The 8,966-nt window shown below is 37.7% G+C and overlaps 1 pseudogene; it reads left to right on the forward strand.

Annotated features, from left to right (window-relative positions):
- Window positions 1-5,713: 5,713 nt before the first annotated feature.
- LOC147342813 (translocon-associated protein subunit beta pseudogene) lies at window positions 5,714-6,634 on the forward strand (annotated as a pseudogene).
- Window positions 6,635-8,966: the final 2,332 nt, after the last annotated feature.

Genomic DNA, 8,966 nt, shown 5'->3' on the forward strand with positions numbered 1-8,966 from the left:
GAACTAGAGGAGGATGGTTGGGTAAGGAGCAAAACCTGAATCTGGTCTGTGTTTAAAGATTGGTGAGAATGAAAACTTAGACTCAATTCCAAGGTTGATTTTAATTTATGCTCAAAATAGGAACTAGGATAATAGGTATTAAAAGATAGGGGTTGCAGGGCTAGGGATTTGGCTGTCCGTTGGCTCCTTCATGAAGTTAGTATTCTCGTGGAGTTTGCCCAAACTTTGATGGTCTTACGATTTCACAGAGAGGATGCCCTTTGGGTGCCGGGAGCTCAGATTGAGGGTGTGCAGTACTTTCAACTTTTGCAACGTCCGTGCCCACAAACCATTTATATAATATTAAAGAAATAATTCTGTTACTAAGCATAAACAAAATTAAAATTAACCTTGGAACTGTTCTGACAATATAAGATCAAGGTTCCAGTCTTTGAAATGGCATCTGGGCTGACACTGGGCAATCTCTTCTTTTCCGCACTTGTGCTCTGAGATCTGGGTGTACTCACTATACATTAAGAATCCTAATTGTGGGTTTGGAACACTCCTCCATCCCATTATCACACACAATTTTTCTTGTATAGATTTTAATTCTTCCTGTTACCATAGATGATTCATTTCTAAACTCTTACAGTGCCATGTTTGTGCTTGTGGAGAGGGAATTAAAAATTACACACTAGTATGAGCATTTTAGAAGTACTGAAGAATGGAGTCTCTGGCAGTGTGGCAGAGACTGCCAGGGCACTGAGCTAAAAGCAACCCGGAAGAGAAATTACCTATCTAAAGGAATGCTAGTTACATAATACAGATTCATCAAGCCTGTTCCGTCCACAGGAAACAAAAGACGCAAGGATTAAGATTTTTAAAGATATTACAGATCCAAATGGAAGATATGTGTGATGGTGAAAAGACTAGGTGAGTTCTCCTGTGTCTGCAAGTAATGCTTCTAAATAAGCTGTATATGGTTGTAATCTAGAAGTGAAACATGTAGTCTTGTTTTCTAAGTAGAGTTACTACTAATGTTCTCAATAGCATTGGCAGTGTTCTGGAGTCTAAGGAAGTGTATGCTCTTTTAGATCTTGCTAGGCCATACTGCAGACTTATAGATGGGAGACAAGAAAAAACAGAGGAGAGTCTGAAGTTTCTACATGACAGGTTCATATGGAACATCTGGTGAGGCCACAAGGACTAGCTTGTCATTCTGGCTAAGTGACACGAAGGAAGAAAAAGAAAGCAAAACTCTAATTCACAGACTTTGGGTTATTTGGGGTTTGTTATATTAGCACATTCTCAGTAAGAAATTTCAACCTTTGTGTATACTGATCCCTCAGTCTAAAAGTGGAGAACATTAGTTGGCATCCATAGGAATTTATCCTGAAAACTCAACATATCCCTGCCTCTTTTCTTTGCATTATCAAAGCATGAGGTTACACAGAGACACATACTGTGGGGAAGAACAGTTGAGGGGCTCTGATTTTAGACATAAGTACTTAAATCTTTAAAAGCAAGAAGATTCCCTGAGATTCTATTCATGCTGTTGATTGCTTTTTATCTCCAAATAATTGTTGAACTCTTTGCATGTATTTGTCATATTTGCATATTTGTCATTCGAAGCATAAACAAAAAGTTCCCTTCTTCCCTTGTAGATTCTTCTGCTATTCTAATAATTAAATTGATATAAGACAAGTTAACAGGAGGAAAACAGATTTACAAACACACAGAAGCCACTTAAAGACATGAAGACTCAAAGGGCAGCCAGGTAAATGAAGCTTATATTGCATCCTGCTGAGGAAAGGATTACACAGACTTGGGGATACAAAGGGAGGAAGGCCATTCACTGGAAGAGAGAGTAGATGTTTAGCAAACAATGGTTACCCTGTTACATAGATAAATTTCTTAGGTGAAAAAGAATGTCTGATATAGATGGCTTATGCTACAGGGCTCCCTCCTGTGTGAATTAAGGCAGTTGAGAGGGAGGTAAAGAGATTTTCCTAAAACTGCTGGGTTTTGATTGCCTTTAGCTCAAAATAAACCTCATGTCAAAGAGGCATATTTTGGGGTGACAAATTTTGCTCCCCTGCATCATATGTGGCATGTGTGACTTTGCTTATACCGTCACAAGTGTAACACATCTAGGTTAGATTTCACTAGATTTACATGTTGATCTTGGCCACTATAAATCTTGCCTTTGTTTGTTTTGGACATTCAACTTAGTTATGAAACAGCAGCTGCTTCAAGGAGATTGCCTGGTTAAAATGCTGATACAGCTACTTTCCAGCCCATTGACTTAACCTTAATTTGAGCAACTGACAATTTTTTTAAGCCTCAGATTTTCAAACTATAAAATTGAAGTAACAGTAGTATCCACCTCATAGGATTATTATGAAAATTAAGTCCGTTTACATAACGTACCTTGAACATATTAAATGCCCATCAAATGAAAGGTATTAAATATTATTTGAATCATCCATTACCCTGGACTGTCTAGATTACATCTCCATAATATCAAAATAATAATAATGATGACAAATATATATATTGTTTATTATGTTCTAGATATTGTTATAAGAATCTTATTTACATATTAACTCATTTAATCATCAGAGCAGCCCTCTGAGGTAAGAACCTTACTGCTGGCATTTACAGAGGATAGTGGAGTCAGGAACTCCAAGTTGGCATTTTCTTTGAGAGATTTTCTTCAGACTTCTGCTTTGGCACCATTGATTAAATGGTACCCTGTGATCTTCAGCTATTTTCAGTTTTTTGAATTGAGACAAAGAAACATGAGTGGGACTTTTTTTTTCTTCAGTTCAGTTCAGTTCAGTCGCTCAGTCGTGTCTGACTCTCTGCGACTCCATGAACTGCAGCATGCCAGGCCTCCCTGTCCTTCACCAACTCCCAGAGTTCACCCAAGCCCATGTCCATTGAGTTGGTGACGCCACCCAACCATCTCATCCTCTGTCGTCCCCTCCTCCTCCTGCCTTCATTCTTTCCCAGCATCAGGGTCTTTTCAGATAAGTCAGCTCTTCGCATGAGATGGCCAAAGTATTGGAGTTTCAGCTTCAGCATCAGTCCTTCCAATGAATATTTAAAAATGTTTTTTAGGTTAAAATAATTTAAATATGTTTTCAAACTTTTAAGACAAATATATTATTTTATTTTTTCTTTCCAAATTCAGTAAGAATGGGGTTTATAAACCAAAGCCCATTTTCCCAGGTGGGCCTTAGTTTTGGTATCTATCAGAAGCTATATTCAATGCACTAATTAAGTCAGTCTTGGTTTTGCTGCAGTGGCAAAATGATATTGGAACACACCTCCTTAACCTCAGTTTTGCTGAAACTGTCATGCTCTGAAGACAAGGCCTGGACTTGCAGTAATTCAGCTCCACTTGATTCCCTCTTGGGACAAGTCAGTTCTTAGAGCTCTTCTTCCCTCGCTGGGCTGTAGGGAGGCACAATCGTCTATCCCTTCTGTTCACTGGGACGGTGTAGCTGTGAGTGAATATTGGTTATTATTTGAGTTGCTCCCTGGATTGGATTGCAAGTTTTATTCACACCTTTTTAAAAATAGTTTTCTGGAATCATGTGACTTAGATATTCTGCTTCTAATGATAGATTTCGTGTCTTCAAAAGTCTCCAGAGTGGTTACAATGAAACTTGCAAAAATTTAAAGTTTTGCAGCAGAATCTTTAGGAATACAGAGTTTTAATGTTTAATTGTGTGACACAAATGCAGTTTTAAAAGTAAGCCATATTTATCTCGCCATATGCTGTGTGATGCCTTCGGTCTCCTTCAGCTAGTTGCTAACTGCCTATAAAAGACCATGATGCAAGACGTTTATGCCTGGTGTCATCTCTATTTGATTTGGTTTTCATTTCATTTTAAAATGCCACCTGAATCTTCTTAATTTCCCTTCATTAAAATGTGTCTAGTTAAAATGCAGGGCAGGAATAGTCTTTATTGTTGATTGGGATCTTATTCACTCACTGTTCTTTTCAAGGAATAAATTACCAACAGATTAGGTCAAATAAAAAGCTACCCCACCTAATGACATAAAAGACAGCAAAGCAATGAGTTTGATTAATACTCACTAGGCCAGAGTCTGATCAAACACCAGGAAAAAGGAAGGGATAGTTCTATACAGCACACAAATGAACTAGGTGTGAAGTAGAGACAAGGTGTTCCTTTCTTTAGAAGTACATCTCTTCAAAAAACTTCCCTGATCCCTTAGTTCCACCTTTTGATTTTAACCTTAGGTTGAAAATAATTTCTACTTCTACAAATATCCAGAGCCCCAAACATAATAGTTATAATGACAGTAACCATTTATGTACTTACCATGCACAGATCAATTATCTTATTGAATCAAAATTTTAAATTTTATTTTTTTAATAAAAAAAATAAGATATGCGAGTCTTAGACCTGCATATCTAGCATATAGATAACACTTAATAAATGACTGTAGAAAAAAAGAAATAATAGTGAATGACATAGAACATTAAAATACCTTCATTCCATGAAAGTGAATGTGCTAGTCACTCAATCATGTCCAGCTCTTTGGAACCCTATGGACTGTCGCCCATCAGGCTCCTCTGTGCGTGGAATACTCCAGGAAGGACTACTGGTGTGGGTTGACGTTTCCTTTTCCAGTTGATTTTCCTGACCCAGAGATCAAACCCATGTCTCTTGCATCTCTTGTATTGCAGTGGATTCTTTATCATCTGAGCCACTAGGGAAATCCATGAGGCCATGAGGCCTTATTATTTCCAGCTTAATCTGATTTTTGTTTCAGACAAACACCTTGGTATTCCCCATTTACTTCTCCCCACATTTTGTCCTCTTCCATGATATCCTGGAATTATTTCTTTTCAGTTCTTATATCTCATTCTTAAAATGTGTAAAGCTTCAAGGCTAAAGGGTGACTTCCACAGAGATTAACAAAATCCCTATTTATCTGTTCCAGTTGAAATGACCAAACCCAGGAATGTAGCTGACCAGAATCTGAGTAGTGCTGTCTCTACAACTTAATAGTTTGCTTATCTCATGTGTATCCGCATTATGCTACCAGCATGAGCAGAAGACCTAGGTCTAGAGGATCCAGAGTTGGAGGACAGAAACTTTTAACTTCTGAATGCAGGAGCATTATCTAACTGAAGTTCCAGCAGAGATTCCAAGTGCAGGAGAGAGGCAGGGAGCAAACCTTCCAGGGAAGAGGAAAATTCAAGAATAATTTTGGAGTTAGATTTAAGTGTTAGATTTATAGTATTGCTAAGTGCTGATGTTGTCAGGAAAAATATTTTCTAAGTTATGCTTCTGAGGCAATACAATGAGGAAGAAATGTCCCAAAGCTATAAAAGGGCTCAGAATGATATGGTCTCCGACATCATCAACAATAGAAGGGTTACACAGGGTAGATTTAGAAAGATGATCATTTGCAGCAGAAAAGGAAGCTCCCTTTAATTTCAAAGTAAAAGTAACGAGGTCAATATAATGGATTGTATTGTGTCTAGTGTCATATCAGTTAACGTGTCTTCTTCTCAAGAATACACCCAAAAAGTATAAAATTCAGCATTGGAAAACGCACAGTTTTTATAGCTTGGAAGAAATGGAAATAAATAACCAACCATAACATAAAAATCATACAATTTAGACATTTGTAAAGAACAACATATGATTCTGGTTTTGGTGACCCCCCAAAAGGCTTTGGGGGTGCACATATGAGGCTGCTGGTGTTCATGGTTTTGGATCTATTTACTGTCACTCAGGCAGGGGAATGAGCCAAGCTTTTGGCCTCTAAATCACTGCTGAACACCGATGTGCCATGGAAGGGTGAGACCTGACCTTACAGTACAACTTCTACAATGTTGGCTCGAGTGCTGTGTGTATTAGATGTGGAATTATCTGATGACTTTTTCCCTCTAGAAGTTTTCTTTGACATTGTCTCTGGGATGCGCAGTGTCAAATGGGATCAGATTGCATCTGCTAGCAGCATCTCCCACATGGTCCTGCACCCTCTCAAGGCTGGTTATTTCACTTCACCTCAGCAACTACTACTTGCTTGGCCCAGGAGGATGGGTCCCTTGTGATGGGCTTTTCCAGTGCAACTGGACAGGAAAGATCCCTGGCTCAGTGGAAGTTTGATAGGGGATTCTCCCTCCATTTCCTGGACTGGATGACCTTTGGGGTCATGACTCTCCCTCCCATTGACACACCCCTGCAGTTGTGGAACTCCAGCAAGAGGAAATATGACACCCCCAAAGTCAAGAAAAAGTGAATGGGGTCTTCCACAGCCCTTCCTTCCCAAGATGTCCAGGTGCTTTCCAGACTCCAAAGGGTATCTCAAATGCAATCTCTTCTCCCTTAGCCCTTGGTTGTGTTCTCCTGGATCTTGCCCTGCTCTCAACCAAAGCAAAGGACCAGGCCTGGGAGGCTATGAAAGCCTCTTTGGTTCCACCTGAAGCTATATAAAGAGGATTGCCTAAGGCAACAGCCTGAGCTTAGGGGCCCTGTGGTGACCCCCACCCCCTCCGCTTCCCCCCCACCTCAAGGTGCCGTAGGGCATGTTGCTAGCGATGTGAACTCTCTCAGGGGTCCAGGATGGGGCACCTCTGAGACTGCCTGACACCACACCCATTGCCCACCATCCACCATCAAAAGAAGGTATAAGATAAGGTGAAAGCTGTGGGACTCTTAGAGGCTACCCAGTCTCTGTGGTGGCTTAGGGAAGCTCTTACCAAATGGGATTTTCTAATAAAAACAAATGTTTGCTGTAAAAACAAACAAAAAAAGAACAACATACAATATTTTAATTAAGTGCTTGGTCAAAGGATAAATCAGATAAGAAAATATTAAGAAGAAACTACAAAATACAAAAATATGAACCATGTGCATAAAAATGTGTGTCTTCTCACCAAACACACAAATCACATCCTTAGAAATTTTACTGGTAAGCAAAAAGAATTAAAATATATTAAGCGTTCAGTGTAAATAGTTGGTAGAAGAATAAGAGAACATGAAGAAACAGATCAGAGACATCAGTAAATATAGAGAGAAAAATTAAAGAATCTATAAATAGAAATGATAAAAATTAGATAGAAATATCTACACCTACTTAAGAAGACAAATAAGAACACAGCTAATTGTGAACTAGCTTAATCAAGAAAAAAGGAAAAAACCTACACAATTATATGAACATCTAACAATGTTCATATTTATATTAATAAAATATAAAAAATATAAAAAATAATTTATATTAATAAAAATGAGTTATTGTATAGAAAAGTAGCACTTTAGGATAAATAATAGTCATAATTCAAAAATAAATTGAGGAGCAATTTAGACTAATAACTACAGAGGCTTTGTCTTACCAGTTTAACTGCCCACTTAGTATCTCAAAGACATCTCAAATCAGACTTGACCAAACTGAGTGGCTGAGTTTCTTTCCCAGCCCATTTGGTCCACCCACAGGTTTCTCCTACTCAGGAAATGACACATCTCCCATTTTTTCATACTAAAAATCTTGAACTCATCATTACCCATTTTCCCCTTCATATTCAGCAAATCCTGTTGTCATTGCCTTTGATAAAATCCAGAATCCAAAGTCTATCCACCATCTCCATCCTGCAGCCCTGGCTTTCTCTCTTTGAGATTACTATAATGCTCTCCTTCATGGTCTTCCAACTTTGGTTTCTTGATTTATTAAAGACTTACATTACTCCTTACAAACCTTCTATGCTGCCCATTTTGCTCATGGTGAAAGTCAAAGCCATTGCCATTCTTTACAGACCTCCCTCTCTAAAACCCCTCTTCTCCTACTCACCCCATCACCCCATACCCATGCTTCCCCCTTGCTGCCCTATTGCCTGTGGGAGTTGATATGGGTAAGTTATTTTGCAGGCTAACTTGAAAATATGTATCAAAACCTTAAAAAATGCACATACCCTTTAGTTCAGCAATATTTTTTTCTGAATTCATGATATAACCACAAATGTACTACAAATAATGTTTACAAGAACAGTCATTATAATGTAATTTTAATATTAAAATTAGAAAACATCTTAAACCTCTGGTAAAAGTAATAACTGAATACTTTAATAAATTATAGTATTGTACTGAAAGGAGCATTTAAAATTTATTATAAAAATTCATATTTTATAATATAGGGAATTTTTACTATATATTTTGTGACTATAAGATACAAAATATACACTATAACTTTAATTTTGAAAACAAATTTATACTATATTATATTTATAATATCATCTGACATGAATACTGCATGGATTTTCACAAATGGGAGTATTAAAAATATATATTTCTTCATAATTGGATTAAGCATGAATTCAAACATTTTATATCTTTTCCTTTTTTTATTTTATTTTTTAAATATAAATTTATTTATTTTAATTGGAGGCTAATTACTTTACAATATTGTATTGGTTTTGCCATACATCAACATGACTCCACCATGGGTATTTCCCCCAAAATTAAAAGAAAATTATTGACTTTTAATCAGAAAACTAGTAGCTCAGACAGTAAAGCATCGCCTACAATGCGATAGACCCAGGTTTGATACCTGGATTGGGAAGATCCCCTGGAGAAGGAAATGGCACTCCAGTGTTCATGCCTGGAAAATCCCATGGACCGAGGAGCCTGGAGGGCTATGGTCCATGGTGTCGCAAAGAGTCGGACACAAGTGAGAGACTTCACTTTCACTTTCTTTCATAATAAGATTAAAAATATTGAGGAGAATTTACTTGAGAAACTCAAAGTCTACTGATACGTTACTACCATTATCAATAATGGTAACCATTTGTTGAGGGCTATTATTTGTGACAGCCATTCACATAGAAGCTTCAGAGTTAGCTCAGTGCATTATACTGATTTTCACCCTGGGTACACAGTGGTTCTGACTTCGTATGCTTCTATGTCTATGTGTGTGTGTATGTATCTTGACTTCACAAATGAATT

This window comes from Bos grunniens, chromosome 28 (assembly GCF_055505025.1).
Source record: "Bos grunniens cultivar Pamir isolate PY7600 chromosome 28, Bosgru_T2T1.0, whole genome shotgun sequence".
Lineage (NCBI taxonomy): Eukaryota > Metazoa > Chordata > Mammalia > Artiodactyla > Bovidae > Bos > Bos grunniens.